The sequence below is a fragment of the Phyllobates terribilis genome, unplaced genomic scaffold, assembly GCF_046119375.1.
Source record: "Phyllobates terribilis strain yellow unplaced genomic scaffold, ASM4611937v1 Scaffold_231__1_contigs__length_3143052, whole genome shotgun sequence".
NCBI lineage: Eukaryota > Metazoa > Chordata > Amphibia > Anura > Dendrobatidae > Phyllobates > Phyllobates terribilis.
Window position 1 is genome coordinate 1,952,098 of NW_027362991.1, and position 20,802 is coordinate 1,972,899.

General features: G+C 44.4%; 1 protein-coding gene across 1 annotated transcript in view; it reads right to left on the minus strand.

The window, feature by feature from the left end:
* The window catches only part of LOC141215223 (uncharacterized), a 54,615-nt gene extending 34,560 nt beyond the window's left edge, over positions 1-20,055 (minus strand). The window contains exon 1 of the mRNA XM_073665546.1: positions 19,857-20,055. The gene's annotated coding sequence lies outside the window, so the exon portion shown is untranslated. The remainder of the gene's footprint in view (positions 1-19,856) is intronic.
* Positions 20,056-20,802: the final 747 nt, after the last annotated feature.

Consider the following 20,802-nt stretch of genomic DNA (forward strand, 5'->3'; position numbering starts at 1 on the left):
ACAATATGGGGACCAGGATGGAGACATTCCTACAATATGGGGACCAGGATGGTGACCTTCCTACAAGATGGGGACAAGGATGAGCACATTACTACAAGATGGGGACCAAGAAGGGAACATTACTACAACATGGCGACCAGGATAGGGACATTCTTACAATATGGCGACCAGGATAAGGACCTTCCGACAAGATGGGGACCAGGATGGGGACATTCCTAAAACATGGGGACCAGGATGGGGACATTCCTCCAATATGGGAACCATGATGGGGATATTCCTCAAACATGGGGACCAGGATGGGGACATTCCTCCAATATGGGGATCAGGATGGGGACCTTACTACAAGATGGGGACCAGGATGGGGACATTCCTCCAATATGGGGACCTTCCTCCAATATGGGGATCAGGATGGAGACGTTCCTACAAGATGGGGACCTTCCTACAAGATGGGGACCAGGATAGGGACATTCCTCCAATATGGGGACCAGGATGGGGACCTTCCTACAAGATGGGGACGAGGATGGGGACATTCCTCAAACATGGGGACCAGGATGGGGACCTTCCTACAATATGGGACCAGGATGGGGACATTCCTCCAATATGGGGACCAGGATGGGGACATTCCTACAAGATGGGGACCTTCCTACAAGATGGAGACTAGGATGGGGACCTTCCTCCAATATGGGGACCAGGATGGGGACCTTCCTCCAATATGGGGACCAGGATGGGGACCACCCTACAAGATGGGGACCAGGATGGGGACATTCCTACAATATGGGGACCAGGATGGGGACCTTCCTACAAGATGGGGACCAGGATGAGCACATTACTACAAGATGGGGACCAAGATGGGAACATTCCTACAATATGGCGACCAGGATGGGGACATTCTTACAATATGGTGACCAGGATGGGGACACTCCTCCAACATGGTGACCAGGATGGGGACATTCCTCCAACATGGGGACCAGGATGGGAACATTCCTACAATATGGGGACCAGGATGGGCACATTACTTCAAGAGGGGGACCAGGATGGGAGACATTACAACAAGATGGGGATCAGTATGGAATATTACGACAAGATGGGGGACATTACAAGATGCAAATTAGGGTGGGGCACATTACTACAAGTTTTTTGCCAGAAAAACTTCAAAATAAAGCATGAAAAAATATTTTGCCACTAAAAATGCTGCTTTATATATAAACTAAAAGTGCACGCTTTTTATCGCCACATCCATAACGGCCCAAGCTATAAAAAATAAAATAAAAAATAAAACAAAAAATGTTCAAAAGGTGTATAGAAAAAAAATGGTATCACTAAAAATGTCACTTTGTCCTGCAAAGAATGCGGCCCCCCAAATTAATTTTTTTTTCTGTGTGCGGCCCATATACCCAGCCGAGTTTGAGACCCCTGCTCTAGACAGTAATGCCTTCTACAATGTGCAGCAGCAAGAAGCTTTATGCAACCACGACTGAGGCTACTGCACGTCAGCTACAAAAAAACAGTTATCCAACCATCGCTATTGCTTTGTTTAGATTCTGGAGCACTTTAAAGGGTTTTACCACCGTCTTAAATAAGTAGGTTTAAGTAGTCGTTGAAAAAAAATCATCACCATTGCAAATTCCCTTTTAAATTGACCCCACCATCTTCCAAAATGTCAGAAGTGGGCAGTAGTCAATATATGTACTTCCTATGGGCTTCTATGGGCCTTGTGCAAAACATTGCATTGTACCCAGACCAATGTTGATCTATGGGGCCCTGCACATGTCCGATTTTGTCCTTGTAATTGGACCGAGTCTGTCCAAGGTAAAAATATCACAGCATGGCCGATTTGCAACTGTAAATTGGATCGCACTCGGCCAAGCAGATCAATGAGTCCGTGGGGAAAAAAAATTGGACTGCACTCTGATGGCATCTGAGTGCAGTCCGATTTTCACAGACTGACAGAATGGAGAAGGAGAATTTTTTTCCATCTTCTTCTCATCCAAGAAAATCAAATCACACTACACCGCGTGCAGAATTATTAGGCAAATTAGTATTTTGATCACTTTGATACTTTTTATACATGTTGTCCTACTCCAAGCTGCATAGGCTTGAGAGCCAACTACCAATTAAGTAAATCTGGGGATGTGCATCTCTGTAATGAGGAGGGGTGTTGACTAATGACATCAACACCCTATATAAGGTGTGCTTAATTATTAGGCAACTTCCTTTCCTTTGGCAAAATGGGTCAGAAGAGAGATTTGACGGGCTCTGAAAAGTCCAAAATTGTGAGATGTCTTGCAGAGGGATGCAGCAGTCGTGAAATTTCCAAACTTTTGAAGCGTGATCACCGAACAATCAAGCATTTCATGGCAAATAGCCAACAGGGTCGCAAAAAAGGCGCAAAATAACTGCCCATGAATTGAGGAAAATCAAGTGTGAAGCTGCCAAGATGCCATTCACCACCAGTTTTGCCATATTTCAGAGCTGCAACGTTACTGGAGTATCAAAAAGCTCAAGGTGTGCGATACTCAGGGACATGGCCAAGGTAAGGAAGGCTGAAAAAACACCACCTCTGAACAAGAAACATAAGATAAAACGTCAAGAATGGGACAAGAAGTATCTTAAGACTGATCTTTCAAAGGTTTTATGGATTGATGAAATGAGAGTGACTCTTGATGGGCCGGATGGATGGGCCAGAGGCTGGATCAGTAAAGGGCAGAGAGCTCCACTCTGACTCAGAAGCCAGCAAGGTGGGGGTGGGGTACTGGTATGGGCTGGTATCATCAAAGATGAACTTGTGGGACCTTTTTGCTTTGAGGATGGAGTGAAGCTCAACTCCCAGACCTACTGACAGTTTCTGGAAGACAACTTCTTCAAGCAGTGGTACAGGAAGAAGTCGGTATCGTTCAAGAAAAACATGATTTTCATGCAGGACAATGCTCCATCACATGCATCCATGATTTGTGACACGGGAGCCCACAAGCCGGTCTACTGAGCAGCTCACCAGAGCGTGACGGCTTCATAGAAATATAGGACGCGGTCACGCTCGGGTCGGGAGAGCTGCAGCCAATCCGTGCGTTGCGATCTGACATTTTACAGAACCGCACAGATGTGTGAAGGAACATTTATAGCAGTAGAAATGTGTGACTTGATCAGATTCCTTCTTTCATGACAGCTAATAGACACCTAATTTGTTAAAAAAAGGAGTTTTCTTCCTGAGACAACCATTTAAGGAACTTGTAGGGTAATAGAGGGAAATCTGAATTCCCAGCAGACTTCAACCCTATTACTGGATTATGAAGGAACCAATTCTGATAGAATAGTAGAATATAAATATGGTGTTACTAACTGGACAATTTCCAATAATAAGTAATAATTCCAATATTCGTCTTGTATGAACACAGTGTCACATCGATGGTATCATCTAGACGTCTAACCGTGACCTTTTTGACCACTTGCAAATGAAATGCAATTTTTTTTGGCCAAAATTCTCAGAATTAAAAAAAAAGGCTATGAAAAAACCCTGAAATGTACAAATCGGAAAAAATTTTCAACAAGAAGCCACAAACAAAAAGGGTGTCACTCCGATTCTGCGGATCATAGAGGAACTCTTTGTACATTGTTCTTTATAGTCAGAATTATGGGAGAACAATGGCCTTCTTGTTATAATGGCTACAATGAATATGAGCGGTGTAAGCCACAGATGTGGAGATCATTTGATATAAGAGAATTGCTGTGCTCAATATCTTAAGAGGAGGATTGAGGCTTAACAGTCTCCTCACCTTGACATGCTTAAATGTCACTCTCCGCAAGGAGAAACGTTACCCCTTGGATCCCAGCCAAACCAGATCTCACACTTTGCTGCCCCTCATCAGTGCAGCTCGAAACACTGTCTGCAAATTGAGATTCTGGTTTTGGATTTTATCCTAAGTCATGTGACAAGGCTCGTTAGAGAGTCGATATTGACTTTTAGGATCGCTACTTCCTGTAGGTGGCAACCAGAGTTCTAGTCCTCTTCCTCTCTGAAGAGATAATTTGCACAATATCTTAGACATAACAGGATTTCATATCGTTACAATCGACTTCTGATTCTCCAAACTTATCACAAACAAGTGATAACATAAAGCAAGTAGAGATGAGCAGATCAATTCTCGGGACTCCGGTCCAGTGTCCAGGTCAGTGGTGCATTGCATCTATACGAGAGGATTGAGAATCTCCTACTTTCCAGCGTGGAATTTGATTTGTCAGGGCTGGCGCGACGTCATCTGGGAGACATGACAGATGACGTTGCGCCAGCCCTGGCTAATCAAAAGCCGTGCTGAAACACCGGAAGGGAAGAGATTCGTAGGCCTCCCTGTCTAGTCGCCAGTTACCACTGATCTGGACGCTAGACCGGAGTCCCGCGAATGATCTGCTCATCTCTAATAGCAAGGACATGCCATCACCAAGTGAGCGGTGGAGATTTCACTCCCAGGATCTATCAAGTCTTCAGTATGAAGAAGGCTGTGCTAGTTCACTGTTTTCCCAAATAACTTGAATACATTCACGTTGCCCACTTAGTCTAGACCATACATGTCAAACTCTGGCCCGTTGGCCAAATCTGGCTAGCAGTGTGATTATATTTGGCTCACGACACCAGAACAACCTCCTCTATGTGGGGCCCATTATTCCGCATGGAGGACTATGAGGGGCCCAATATTCCGCATGGAAGACTATGAGGGGCCCATTATTCCGCATGGAGGACTATGAGGGGCCCATTATTCTGCATGGAGGACTATGTGGGGCCCATTATTCTGCATGGAGGACTATGAGGGGCCCATTATTCTGCATGGAGGACTATGTGGTGCCCATTATTCTGCATGGAGGACTATGTAGGGCCCATTATTCTGCATGGAGGACTATGTGGTGCCCATTATTCTGCATGGAGGACTATGTGGGGCCCATTATTCTGCATGGAGGACTATGTGGGGCCCATTATTCTGCATGGAGGACTATGTGGGGCCCATTATTCTGTATGGAAGACAATGTGGGGCCCATTATTCTGCATGGAGGACTAAGTGGGGCCCATTATTCTGCATGTAGGACTATGTGAGGCCCATTATACGGTATATTGGTTGGCCTGCAACTTTGTCCAATTTTTTTATTTTGGCCCTCTGTGTGTTTGAGTTTGACATCCCTTGTCCAGACGGAGTTTCCAGGGGTCAGACCTCCAAGGTTTAATTGTCCTGGTGTATCCTAATGATACACTATAAGACAATGTGATGTACTGTGTTGTAAGGGGTTAATTCAAGGGTTGACAACAAATAGGCAGTAAAAAAAAATGAGGGTAGTAGTAGCTGGGCTATTTTCAGACATTCATGCTTAAAATACAAATAAAAGATTGAATAGTCTATGCGTTTCAGGGTCGCACAGACCCCTTTGTCAGGACAAGGGGTCGGTGAGACCCTGAAAATGCGTAGACCTCTCAATCACTAGATGATTTATATATTAATTTCTATTTTGAGCATGAATGTCTGAAGATAAAGCAGCTATTCCTACCCTCATTTTTTATTGCCTATTTGATGTGTACTACTCATGGACCCTCTCCTGGATATAATTACTGGAAGGACCTAAGGGCCATTATAGATGTTGTGTTCTTATTACAACTTGTCAATGTAAGGGGCGATGTACAGGGGGCGAGGGGAACCTTTTACCTCACCTTACAGGTGTTTTCCCTATGAAGAAATGTTTATTTTTTTTAGATAGAATTTAACAATTTGGCTTTATTCTATCACTTTAAAATTGATTGTTTCAGCTATGTTTTAGCCCTTGGGAAGGGAGGTACCAATGACCGACATGTACTAGAACATTCCTAACTACACTCGTTACCTTAGGACATACGATCAACACAAAGACTTGTTTTGAGTATAGAAATGCCTGTGCTGATCTTACTTTGGGTGGGGAGTAATGATGGGCAAACATGCTCGGCACTGCTCGACCGAGCATCCGGGTGCTCGATTATAGAGTGGTGGTCAAGTGGTTCGGTCCTCGTAAGACGCTCATTTGAATCATTGAGCCACGCTCCGCACTGAAGCGGGGTATTCCCCTGCTGGGAGTGCAAAGACTCCTCTGTCAGCCGGACTCTTTGTGAGCTGTAGGACTCGAGAGAGAGAGAGAGTCCATCAAAAAAATGCTCGAGTTTCATATTCACTTCTTGTAATGCAATGGCCGGCGCCCCTGCATGATGTCCCCTTCTCCCTCCATGCAGGGACACCGGCTTACTCACCACTCTGGCTTTCAGCGTGGTCCCTGCTGAGCTCACTGTCTTCTGCTGCTATGCATGCCACAGTTCCGGACAGCACCTGGTGCTCACGCGCTCCTCTGCTCTTAAAGGGGCAGCGTGCTTACAGTAAATACCCTCAGCCTGTAGCTGAGAGGCATTTAGTATAATTAGTACACCTGCAAGATGGCTCTCAGCCAATAGCTGCGAGGAATCTTGTATACAAGACTCCCTCCCCCTTAGGGAGTCCCCAAGCAACGAGTTTAGGCATTAGGCAGTGTGGTGTTCTACCAGTTCAGTTGTTCAGTAGGGGAACCAGGGGAGGTCCTGGTGCGACCAGCGTCCAGAACCCAAATCCCTGGCCCCGTTGAGGCCAGTCCTTTTGTCCAAGTGCGGCCAGCGCCTGAACTTTGTCCCCTGGTCCTGGTGAAGCCAGTTCTGTTCCCGAAGTCCACTGGTTCCGGTGTGGCCAGGTCCCGAACCTGAAGCCCTGTTCTGTGTGTGGCCAGTGCCTGAACATTGTCCCCTTGTCCCGGTGCGGCCAGTGCCTGAACATTATCCCCTGGTCCTAGTGCAGACAGTCCTGTCCCCGAACTACCTTTGTCCCAATGCGGCCAGTGATTGAACATTGTCCCCTGGTCCTGATGCAGTCAGTCCTGTCCCCGAAGTCCCCTGGTCCCAGTGTGGCCAGTGTCTGAACACTGTGCCCTGGTCATGGTGCGGCCAGTCCTGTTCTCGAAGTCCCCTGGTCCTAGTACGGCCAGTGTTTGAACATTGTTCCCCGGTCCAATATCCTAGGCCAGTGTGTTTAAACATAGCCCTAATCAATGTCGGCTAACCTGACCGCTGGGGTCAGCAGCTACAGAGGCATATGTTCCTTAAATAGTTCACATTTGTTCTTTCAAGTACACATCCACATGGCAAGGGTTAGGGAGGGTATTATTCCACAGGGCTCAGGTCTCATTGTTTGAGCCTTTAATCAATTTACACAGTTGGTATAGCAGGAGGCTCTTGTAAATAAACATCTAGCTAGCCTTAATACAATATGCAATTAGCATAGTAACAAACATGCTGCTGCAGTACCGGGTTCTGCCTAGGAGTGGTATCTGGCAACTAGTTGCATCTCAGTCTGTCTCCACCATCAGGAGCTCCAGTGAACACAAAGGAGCCGCTTAGCTACGTCCCTACATAGGCAGGCCCAGCCCTATGGCACAGTGGGTCCACAAGTTCACGTGTGCCACTGTTGAATGTAACACTTCTATTAAGCTCGCTACTCGAGTCAAGCATGTCCAAGGTGCTGAATTCGGGTACCGAGCACTTGAGCATTTCAGTGCTTGATCAACACTAGTGGGAAGTTAATTGGCATAAAAAGTTAACATAAGACAAAGAAATGCTGAGTCCAATTGAGACTGCGAGATGCAGGAGGACATCTGCTCTCATCAATCTGGGCCTCAGTTGTATAGGAGGGGTTGGGTGGGGGAGGTGCAGATATGGAGATTGAGTATAATTCATGTTTATTATTATTGTTTTATTAACTGTTTATATTATCTTTTATTATCATGTATGTTTTTGCATTGTATGTATTTACCATTGTCATTTTAGCAAACTATATTATTATATTTAGCCATTTTGTGGGAATCTATTTGCATCTTCAAATCCATTATAAAACAGGCACTCTCAAAATTTCTAGTGCAAGTGTCACATATCTGCTCCAACAGAAAAAAATCCACTTCAAAATTTCCATTTCAAATCTACGAGTGTACCAAGATCTTTCTGATGGAGTAGACAGCACTGCATGATCATGGAGGAGACCAAGGAGGCAGAATGAGCTATAGAAGTGAACCTACACGTTTCGAGCTGCTTACCTGCTCTTAATCATGGTATACAATGTTCACCTCAAAAACAAACTTAAATATCTACACATATAAAATACAACCACCAAGAAGGAGATAAAGTAAAAATTAAGGTTCCAAATACCTGAGTGTCAATAATGAACATCATGTCCCTACATGAATTCATTCCCATCGAAGTAATGGTTTCCAAATTGAAAATCTAGAATGCTTCTCTGGTAAGTAATGGGCATTGCCAGTCACCTCCTCTAGGAGGTCTATTGACTTTCTCAATGGCGCAAACATGAAAAACATTTGTGCGTCCTTCATGTTCTTGAGCAAAGCGTTTCGATGCACAGGAGGAGTTCTTATTGCCAACTTTAGTAACATAGGTAACATGTTCCGATATACGTCTTTTTAGTGGCCCGGTTGTGCACACTTAACAGTTGCCTTGGTATAGGATCGATTCTGATCGCTGGTTGTAAAACCCATGCAAAGATTAGCATATCTACATGGATGTTTGCCCACGAAGGAAAAAACCTTTATGGTGCAAAAATGTAGTTTTATGACTGTTACAGTGGGTACGGAAAGTATTCAGACCCCTTTAAATTTTTCACTCTTTGTTTCATTGCAGCCATTTGGTAAATTCTAAAAAGTTCATTTTTTTCTCATTAAAGTACACTCTGCACCCCTTGACTGGAAAAAAAAACAAAAATGTAGAAATTTTTGCAAATTTATTAAAAAAGAAAAACTGAAATATCACATGGTCATAAGTATTCAGACCCTTTGCTCAGTATTGAGTAGAAGCCCCTTTTGAGCTAGTACATCCATAAGTCTTCTTGGGAATGATGGAACAAGTTTTTCACACCGGGATTTGGGGATCCTCTGCAATTCTTCCTTGCAGATCCTCTCCAGTTCTGTCAGGTTGGATGGTGAACGTTGGTGGACAGCCATTATCAGGTCTCTGCAGAGATGCTCAATTGGGTTTAGGTCAGGGCTCTGGCTGCGCCAGTCAAGATTGGTCACAGAGTTGTTCTGAAGCCACTCCTTTGTTATTTTATCTGTGTGCTTAGGGTCATTGTCTTGTTAGAAGATGAACCTTCGGCCAAGTCTGAGGTTCAGAGAACTGTGGAAGAGGTTTTCATCCAGGATATCTTTGTACCTGGCCTATTCATGTTTCCTTCAATTGCAACCAGTCCTTCTGTCCCTGCAGCTGAAAAACACCCCCATAGCATGATGCTGCCACCACCATGTTTCACTGTTGGGATTGTATTGGGTAGGTGATGAGCAGTGCATGGTGTTCTCCACACATACCGCTTAGAATTATCACCAAAAAGTTCTATTTTCATCTCATCACACCAGAGAATCTTATTTCTCATGGTCTGGGAGTCCTTCATGTGTTTTTGAGCAAACTCTATGCGGGCTTTCATATGCCTTGCACTGAGGAGAGGATTCTGTCGGGCCACTCTGCCATAAAGGCCTGACTGGTGGAGGGCTGCAGTGATAGTTGACTTTGTGGAACTTTCTCCCATCTCCCTACTGCGTCTCTGGAGCTCAGCCACAGTGATCTTGGGGTTCTTCTTTACCTCTCTCACCAAGACTCTTCTCCCACGATTGCTCAGTTTGGCTGGATGGCCAGGTCTACGAAGACTTCTGGTGGTCCCAAACTTCTTACATTTAAGGATTATGGAGGCCACTGTGCTCTTAGGAACCTTGAGTAATGCAGAAATTCTTTTGTAACCTTGGCCAGATCTGTGCCTTGCCACAATTCTGTCTCTGTGCTCCTTGGGCAGTTCCTTTTGAGCTCATGATTCTCATTTGGTCTGACATGCACTGTGAGCTGTGAGGTCTTATATAGAACGGTGTGTGCCTTTCCAAATCAAGTCTTATCAGTTTAATTAAACACAGCTGGACTCCAATGAAGGAGTAGAACCATCTCAAGGAGGATCACAAGGAAATGGACAGCATGTGACTTAATTATGAGTGTCTGAGCAAAGGGTCTGAATATTAAGGCTATGTGCCCACGATGCAGAAATGAAGCAGAAAATTTCTGCAGCATTTCTGCATCTCCCTGGCAGAAAAAAACGCATGCAGATTGTGCATGCGGTTTTCCTGCAGAATACATGCGGATCCACATGCGGGTTCACATGCGTTTCCGCATGCAGATTGACAAGCACTTTCTAGGCGATAGCATCACTTGGAAAGTGCTTGACAACTAGGTCACACTGTATAAATCCATGCAAACAGCATGGATTTATACAGTGTGAACCGTAAAAATTAAAACAAATAAAGCTATACTCATCCCCGAGGCCCCGGCGTGGCTGCAGCGCTGCTTCCTGGCTGGTTCCCGGCTGCCGGCATATCGCGAGACAGAGCGGTGAAGGGCCTGCGGTCACATGACTGTGACGTCACCGAAGGTCCTTCAGCGCTGCTGGCATTCAGAGAGAAGACGCCGGACAGGTGAGTATAAACTTTATTTGTTATTTTATTCTTTTTTTACAGGTAGAATGGTACCCAGGTCTGGATGAGAGTCTCCTCTCCTCCAGAACTGGGTACCATCCGCACATAGAGACGCATAGAAGCCGCTTGTAAAAATGTACAGTCGCGGTTTCTGTGCGTCTCAATGCAAGTCAATGGCGGGAGTTCCGCTGCGCTTCTGCAAAATTAAATGACATGCTGCGGATTTTTGTACGCAGCATAAACGCTGCGGAAAAATCCGCAGCATGTGCATAGAACATGCGGAATCCCCTTGGGGACCATGGGGTGCGGATTACCTAGCGTTTTACAAGCATTTCCGCTGCGGAAATTCCACAGCATAAACGCTTGAAAAACGCTACGTGGGCACACAGCGTTATGACCATGTGAAATTTCAGTTTTTCTTTTTTTAATAAATTTGCAAAAATTTCTACATCTCTTATTTTTTTCAGTCAAGATGGGGTGCAGAGTGTACATTAATGAGAAAAGAATGAACTTTTTATAATTTACCAAATGACTGTAATGAAATAAAGAGTGAAAAATTTAAAGGGGTCTGAATACTTTCAGTACCCACTGTAGGTGTCATAAAACTACATGGTGAAAGATACGTATACAGCACTCCTGGTGATGAGGTGAGGTGCCTAAGTTAGGTTCTAACCCTTGGTCAATATAGTAGAAGAACTTGGGACTCAAAAGGTTGCAGTGAATGATAACAAGCTTAATAGGCGATCCTTATGGTGTTAACGTTTCGGTCCTACATATGGGCCTTCACCAGAACTGATTGCCACTTGGAATATGAATGGTAGTCCATGTAGAGAAGCGCTATGGAACGTTATGGACGCTCGTCGCTATAAAGAAGGTGCTGTTTCATAGCACTGCTATAGGCGGACTGCCATTCATATTCCAAGTTGCAATCAGTTCTGGTGAAGGCCCATATGTAGGACCGAAACGTTAACACCATAAGGATTGCCTATTAAACTTGTTATCATTCACTGCAACCTTTTGAGAGCTAAGTTCTTCTACTGTAAAACGACATGGTGGCCTCATTTTGTTACTTTTTGGACGAGTTACCACTGTTCAATAATACCACCCATAGATGAGAGTGGAATATTTAGGAGGGAATTTTCATGAACTGCCTTGTTACAGTGGTGGCTCCTACCACAGGAACACAATAGGATTCAGTGAGCTTTTTAGAACGTCTCATTCTTAGGGAACAGCCAGACGGCCATAAAACTCGGACGAGGATCGCAACACAATGCACGGACTGGCGGGCGGCTATCCCGACCTGTGCGTGACAGCTGCATAGAAATACATGAAGCCATCACGCTCAGGTCAGGAGAGCCGCCGGCAATAATGGCCTTTATACTCAGGCTTTCTTTTATCACAATTTATGATCAGTAACATTCAGCAGGTCTTTTATCCACCATTTATACTGTATATCCTGTTGTTGATGCATAATATAAAGCTTAAAGCTGTCAGCAGGATTTTGCTAAGTAAACTAGAGGCAGTGTCATGTTGGGGCTTCTACAACAATTAATATGATACCTGAGGTGAAGAAATCCGTCTTGTGGTTCTTGTTTAATCACTTTTTGCAGTTTTTAGTTAATGAGATGCTCGTGCTCCGGGGCAGGCCTGTAGGCAGGTCTCATCTTGTGCTCTAGGCCAGATCAGCAAGAAGAGACCTGCCCACAGGTTGCCCGAAGCACAAGCATGTTCCTCATCATACAGACAGCCAAACAGAGAGAAAGGGGCGGCCTGTGGGCAGGTCTCTTCTTGCTGATCTGGCCTAGAGCACCAGGATAAGACCTGCCTACAGGCCCGCCCCGCAGCATGAGCATCTCATTAACTCAAAACTGCAAACACTGATTACACAAGAACCACAAGACTGATTTCTGCACCTCAGGCATCATATTAATCAGTATAGCAGCCTCAACATGACACTGCCTGTAGTTTACTATAGCAAAATCCTGCTGACAGGTTCGCTTTAAACATCAAGCTTGCAGAGAATGAGGTGGCTGGTAGTCACCAGTGTAAAATTAGTTGCATGCAATTGAAAATTAGCTAAAAAGGTGAGGAGAGATTCAAGAACATAAATCGTACTTCTGAATATGCTCCAAGAAAATGAAACTTTGGAGCTTGGTGATTCATTTATTGCAACAAGATATAATTAGTCATCCGCGATATTGAGATTGCAGTCTGTTGGCTATGCTTTCTGCACTCATTTAAAAGGGCAACCTGTCAGTAGTATAAGATTCTAACAAATGTCCTACAGCTAAATTATGGGAGTAATGACATCTGCTAATCGACCCTGAAGACCAGTCAGAAGCTACAATCCCAAGCCAACAGGACTCTGGTGCCTTTGTTCTACTAAAATGGCCAAGAGAGCTCATAGAAGTCATTTCTTGGTCGCAAGCATATGTGTCTTTAAATTAAAGGTGCTGTCCGGCCCTACGTGCTGTAAGGATTCTCCGGTTCTGGTGGTCATGTGACCACAAGTATGTGATTTGTATACTCCTGACCACATTCCGACTAGACTGTGTCCGGCCTAAGTCAATACACTTGCATTGAGCGAAACCATGCACGTCTAGTTGGAATGTGGCCGGGAATACGCAAATCAAATACTTGCGGTCACATGACCGCCTGCTCCTGGTGGCGACACCGAAGAATCCTCACAGTGCGCACTGTACATGCTGTGAGGATTCACAAGTCTGCAGTCGCATAGAGTGACTGCAAACTTGTATCTTAAGATGGGACAACCCCTTTAAGCTTTATTAGGACCACTGCATGTAGATGCGGATGGATAGAGACTAAGGACACATTGGTTTTGTGGCTACTATCGGGCATGTTCGCTCTACAGGTAGATGCCCAATGGTCACAGACTGGATGAATGTCTAGGTATTTGTCCACCTTAAGAACACATTGCAATAAAATACGTACCACGTGAAATACATTATTTTTAGTAATACTTTGTGTACTAAATCACAGCCTGATGCACTTGCATTTATAGTCAAAGGTAAGCGGTCACCAACGTTTTGCTATTTAATATGAGAGCAGCATGATGTAGGGGCAGAGACCCTGATTCTAGTGATGTGCCACTTGCTCAGCAGCTTGCTGCAGTTTCAATACAATCAAGAGATTATTACTGCAGGACTAGGGTGTCTCGTGCCTTATAGTCCAGCTAATCTGTGTAACCCTGCCCCAACCACTGATTGGCTGCTTGCTCACAGTGTACATAGGAACCTGCCAATCAGTGGTGTGGGCGGGGTTATACAGAGCTCTGCATTCAGAGAACTGCTAGATCTGCAGCAGATAAATCTGTGACAGCAAGCAGCCCATCAAGTGACACATCGCTGGAATCAGGGTCTCAGCCCCTACATCATGCTGTTCTCAGATTACATAGAAAAAACCTGATGACAGATTCCCTTTAAATGGATTTGGGACTAATTATACAAAGCGCAGCATGGAGATTATCATTAGAAGAATAGGTGTCTTGTGCAAGCTAGACAATAATTTTAAAGTATGGATTTTTAGAGTAAGTGCAAAGCTTCACGGGGTGAATACATCCATGCACAGGGAGTACAAAAAATCATGCCAAAAGAGAAAAACCTGTGTAGGAGGTATAGTGAGCAGTTCACGCACCTTCATGGGAGCCCTGTTGTAATTCCGTACCAGTGGCGTACCGCCAATGGCGGCAGGCCACGCGACTGCTATGGGGCCAGTGTCAGCACCCGCAACGCCTACCCACCCCTTCCCCCCACAAACCCTCCGGCCAGCCAGCGCCGCCCCGCATTCAACTGTATCGGCAGATGTCGATACAGTTGAAAGCAATGATGGAGGAGGGAGTAAGATGTGACACTCTCTCTTCCATCATTCTCCCTCTGCCTCTGACACAGCGGGCGCGATGGTGTTACTTCATCATGCTCCACGCTGTGTCAGACAGTGGAACTACTGAGGTGAGGAGATGCGCTGCAGAGACCAGAGCAGCGGGGGAGAGGAGAGTATTGTATTTATTTTTTGTTTAAATCAGTGAGCACGTGGTAACAATAATACTGGAGGACTGGGGCTGCATTTTACCCTATGTGGGGCTGTATTTTACTGTGTGGAGGACCATGGGGAGTGCACTATACTGTGTGGAGGACCATGGGGAGAGCACTATACTGTGTGGAGGACCATGGGGAGAGCACTATACTGTGTGGAGGACCATGGGGAGAGCACTATACTGTGTGGAGGACCATGGGGAGAGCACTATACTGTGTGGAGGACCATGGGGAGAGCACTATACTGTGTGGAGGACCATGGGGAGAGCACTATACTGTGTGGAGGACCATGGGGAGAGCACTATACTGTGTGGAGGACCATGGGGAGAGCACTATACTGTGTGGAGGACCATGGGGAGAGCACTATACTGTGTGGAGGACCATGGGGAGAGCACTATACTGTGTGGAGGACCATGGGGAGAGCACTATACTGTGTGGAGGACCATGGGGAGAGCACTATACTGTGTGGAGGACCATGGGGAGAGCACTATACTGTGTGGAGCACCATGGGGAGTGCATTATACTGTGTGGAGGACCATGGGGAGTGCATTATATTGTGTGGAGGACCATGGGGAGTGCATTTTTGTGGAAGGCTATGTGGGGCCATTATGCTGTATGCAAGAAATTATACTGTGTGGAGCGCTAATGCGGGCCATTATACAGTGTGGAGCCATTATGTAGGCCCATTATACTGCATGGAGATCTGAGTGGGCGATCATACTGTGTTGTGATCACCATACTTTGCCTTGGGAGCTGAGGTGGGTACAGTATGCTCATTATACTGTGCATGTGGAGGAATTCACCACAGGGGTATCATACTGTGTTTGGGGGGCACTTTTGTTTGCATAATACTTTATTAGGACAATGAAAGAGGGATCTAAGACTTCAGCAGGAGGAAAATTACTATGTAAAGGCTGGAAAGTTGTGAGATCTGCTCTTCTGTGACGCTCGACAAATATTTATTTTTTTAATTTTGGGTGGGGGCAATTAGAACTTCTGCTATGGGGATCCATGATTTATATGTACGCCACTATTCCGTACATATACAGCCATATAGTTAAACCTTTTCTCCATGTATTTGTGACATTTTGCGGCAGATTTTTCTCCCAAAATAAAGTCCTGTCTGCTGTAAGACGTATGTTTTAACCATTTGTGCCAGAATTTAGAGCCATTTGCATCATGCATGTCACTTTTTAAAACTGGATGGTTTAATCATGAACATAACTCTAAAAATATCACATTTTTGTTCAATCTCAATCTGGTAAGGAGTTGGCGTAAAAACTGAACAAACTTTTCTAGAGGTATTTAAAGTTACAACAAATGTATCAGCCTCCTTGAAACAGTTTAGATTCATTTGTTGCAAGTAACAGCAACATTAAATATAGCAAAACAAAAAAAACATCACCCTTAGTGTGATATTCTAACACAGACTTTGTAGGGGAACTGGAAAAACTTGTAGTGAATTTTTCTTTGATATTTTCAAAACCAGTTCTGTAAGAATATTTAGCAGAAAGTGAATGCCATCCTCCGATTAGCCGACTTCTTCCTGTATCAAAAATGGCTCTCTAATCTGTGCTGAACGTCAACGCTCAGTGAAACCGCACCAAAGAAATAGATCAAAGGGAAAAAAGGTTACAATATATAAGGGAATGTGCATATAGAGTTTTTTATTTAGGTGGTCAAAACCAATGAGTTTTTGCCACTCTATTGATGCATATCACAGAGGATTATTTTTTGCTATATGCATCAACAGAGTAGCTTTTGCAGTTTTACATCACTGATGTGTCTGCAGCAGGCAACAAACACAGCTTTGCACTGCTGTTGAGGAGGAGGGGAATAAATTGAACTCTGCTAGAACCAGTTAAAGATGTAACCACATTGTGGCTATGCTGATGTTCATGAAAACCCTTCAGGAAAATGCTCCTTTGGAGAAATTTTGGATATGTGCATACAAAGTCTCTTCCAGGTGGGTCCGTGTCAAAAAGCACAAGCTAGATACTCAAAAGAATGAACATACGCATTTCTAACTAAAAACTACTTGCTTTGCATATGTTTAGTCTTTTAAGGGTCTTTTAACAGCTTCAAGTCTCCAAAGATGTCAAGCGGTTAAAATAAGTGACCCGACAATTCTTCAAGCATTTTCTGCTCTATATTTTACAATGCAAATCACTGGGAAAGCTCAATAGACGCACGGAATACACTCAGACGTCTTTTTGAGTGTTTTGTCAGCGTTTCACCATTACTGAATGTAGTTATAAAAAATGTCCAAAAAATGGCATTTAAAAAAAAAAAAAAAAAAACGCTCTCTAAATAAAAAGTAAAAAAAAAACAAAACACCAGCAGCCCCCCCAAAAAATGCCAGCGTCTCCCTCTTGAAAAACATGGCGAATTCACCCACCTTGAAAAGATGTCGTATGCGCATACCCTTGGAGGGGGTGGTTATTTCCTTAACCATTTCCTGGATCAGTTTTAAAGATTCCCTTTTCCTGACATTTTTTTTTTAAGCTTTTTGATTGGACAGTTCAAGTTTGCATCAGGAGTAGCTTCAAAGAAGTGACATGCACTTTCTTTTCATCCACCAAGGTGATTTGCAATATCTAAAGTGGGAAAATAAAACACTCCAAAGACTGAACATATGACCATCAATCTGGTTTTACAATAAAAATTAATAAGAACATTTTTTTACGCTTTTTTGTTTTAGAGCAATTTTTTTCCAGGCACTTTTTGGAGTGAAAACTCCTCAGAGTACCAAGGGGCCTGTGCACACAATGTCTTTTTCGTGCAGATTCAGCCTGCAATAGCGCTTAAAAAAAAAAAAAAAAGCTAAATGGATTTTCTGTGAATATGTTCAGTCTTTTTGAGCTTTTTTGAACAGCTTTAGGCTTCAAAAGCTGCAAAGTGGCTAAAAGAAGTGACCATTCTTCAAGGGCAGCTTGTGCTTGGAAGCTGCTCAATAATTTATACCAAATTTCACAAATAAACACCGGTGAAAACTATGAAAAAAAAAAAAAAAGACTTCTTCTTGTATTAAAAATGGCTCTCTAATCTGTGCTGAACATCAAAGCTCTGTGAAAAAGCATCAAAGAAATAGATCAAAGGGTAAACAAGTTACAAGGTATAAGGGAATGTGCACATAGAGTTTTTTATTTAGGTGGTCGAAACCAACGAGTTTTTGCCACTCTATTGATGCATATCACAGAGGATTATCTTTTGCTGTATGCATCAACGGAGTAGCTTTTGCATTTTCACATCACTAATGTGTCTGCAACAGGTAACAAATGCAACTTTTATGTTATGGAGGAGAAGAAAGTTGAGATCTGCTAGAACCAGTTGAATGCCACGGCCCACCTATCAGTATTTGGTCAGTATTTTTTCTCAGGAGTGGGAGCCAAAGTGGCTAAAAGAAGTGACTGTTCTTCAGGGCGGCTTCTGCTTGGAAGCTGCTCAATAATTTATACCAAATTCCACAAATAAACACCGGTGAAAACTATGAAAAAAAAAAAAGACGCCACAAAAAAAAAATCAGCGTTTCCTGAAGAGCTTTCCTCTGGCAAAAGTTAGCGCGTAAGTTCAAGTGATGTAGAACTAATGCAATCTGCGACCAAGACCAGTCCGCAGCGTAGGTAGTAAAGGGGCGGTTAAAAAACTTTGCAACTGCACAAAATAATAAACGAAACCAAACTCACCTGCTGATAGTGCTACCCAAGTGGATCCAACAGAGGCCGCGCCGGTGGTCTGTGCTAGGACTGCCAGCAGTGACATTCCCATGCTTCACTCATCTGACTGCTGATGCCTGTGATTGGCTGCAGCGTTCAGGTAACTGGAACTGGGCATGTCATCAAATTTGTCCATGTCGATGCTTTGTTCCAAAACTCCTGAACACTGCTATCAATCCTGGTCAGGTGAAGGAAGAATGAGAGGTCATCGCTTCAGCTCCTGGTGCAGACCACAGTGGTTTTCACATAGGAAAGTGGACCCCAAATACTCTAAAATGCCTTAACTAAAAAACAGAGCAAGTGTTTACCTTCCCGGGGTCCAGTGACGGCTCACTGCCATTGTTCGGGTTTCAGTGTTTCGATTGCAGTTAGGATGTCACATTCAAAGTGTGCACCACCGCTGTAGCCAATCACTGAGCTCAGAGGTTCGTACCGTCAACCTTGGCTCAGCTGCCAAACTCAGCAATTAGCTTCATACGCGCTGTGGATGTGACATCACCGATGCAACCAAACAGTCCCAAGGAACAACTGGGAGACGGCACTGAACCCCAAGAAGGTGAGTTACTTAAAGGGGTTGTCTAGGACTATTTTTTTTTATTATAAGCCAACGGGTAGGTAGATGCTAATAGAGGCAACTACCTGTCTGTTGTGCCCGGCAGTCACCAATCACTCCTGCCAGCAATTCATCTTCTCTACGTCAACAGAGCACCTCTTCTTCTCCCACTATGTCGATGAGTTGTCACTGCTGATATCATACTGATTGACAACTGGCTCCCCGCAGTTAGGCAGCGGGGAGCCGGCTGTCAATTAGTATGACGTCGCCAATCACACCCCATCAACAGAACAGAGTAAAAGAGAAGTCGGTGAATCGATGGCGGAAGTGGCCTGTGACCGCTGAGACCAATACTTAGCAACTACCTGCCTGTTAGTTCTTAATCACATAGTAAAAAATAAATAAAATAGTCCTGGACAACCCCTTTAAGCATTTGGGGTTCACTTTTAGAAAAGTGGAAAAACCCCTTTTATATTTTAAAAGCATCCCTATGGTGAAACAGATTTTTTAACATCAGAGATTTAGTAGGGCACATCTGCCAAACCCCTGGAAGACGCTCCGAGAAAAAGGGGGGCATCTATCAGATTCCTAGAAGAGTTGCCAAATTTAGTTGGCTTCTTCTGTGTGACGTCGCAACGCTCGATCTGATGACAGAGCCCGTCCACCTGCACATTCAGGGTATAGACTGGATAAACCGTTACAGTCACAGCCCCCCACATGCCCCAAGTATATAGGGGTCTCACAGATTTGCAGGAGGTACGCCATGAAAGTTGGAAGTTTTCCAAACTTCTGAAGTTTTGGCTAACATGGCACAGATATGCTGAATGTATGGTGTCTGCAGTCCCATGTAAGGAGACATAGTGGGAAGGTTTCCTGGTCACAATTCACACCTGTGAAGAAGGATCTTCCATAGAAACCCGTTCTATGCAGGAAGTCCTCCCACCCATGCAAAGCATTATGCCTCCCACTGCAAGTGACAGCAGCTCAGTCACTACTCACCCTGTTCCGGCAGAGGAACTGCTCATGGAGATGGCTGCGAGCAGCACGGGCGTCACATCACGAGGCAGAGTCCGGAGTCTGTGCTCTGACGCTGTGTGTGAATCAGACAACGTGACAAAAAACGGGTCAGCGACACCGCACACGCAACGTCACCACCACGGCCGCGACCCGGGACACGCCCTCATTCCTATGCATGAGCGGGAAGGAGGCGGGGCGCTGACGTCACGACCGACACAGCTCTGCGCCTATAAATTCGCGGATTTTTCGACTGCTCTTGTGATCACTGCGGCGGCTGCGACTGTTGGTCGAGCTGGAATGGCGTCCTCGGGGTTTCTCTCAGAGAACGTTTTTTATTTAAGCACCAGTTGTGTTTGTCGATAATAGGGCGTAAATATTAGAAGAGAAAAAACTCGGTGACAGGAAAAAAATCATTATGGAAATGTAGATTAGGTTATGGTCACAGTTTCTTTTTTTATGTGGGTTTAGAAATCCATCCTCTTCAAAAAAAAAAAAACGGCCTCACTAAGCATCAAAATAATAATCTGTCCTGAGGCGGAAAAAATCTGACGAGTTTTTTTTCATTTCAAGAAATATGTATTTTTTTCCCATAAGATGTTTTTTGAAGCGTTTCCGCGCGGTGTTTTGCAGTCTTTTGAGTTGCTGTCATATTTGGAGCAAATTCCAGTTGAAATTTTCTTCAGAGTGGCGCTACGAATAGGCTATGTTCACACTAGGCGTTTTTTTTTCAGCGTTTTTTTTTTCCTGCAGCAAAATCTGATCTCTTGGCAGGAAAGAAGCTGCATCAAAAACGCAGGTTTTGGTGCGTTTTTCAGGCTCCCAAAGTTCAGCTTTGCTTGCAGCACAGAAGCATGAACACAGGTCTCCAATGCAAGACATATGTGAAACCATATTAACCAGAGTTACAAATGTAACAGTGGGGGGAGGT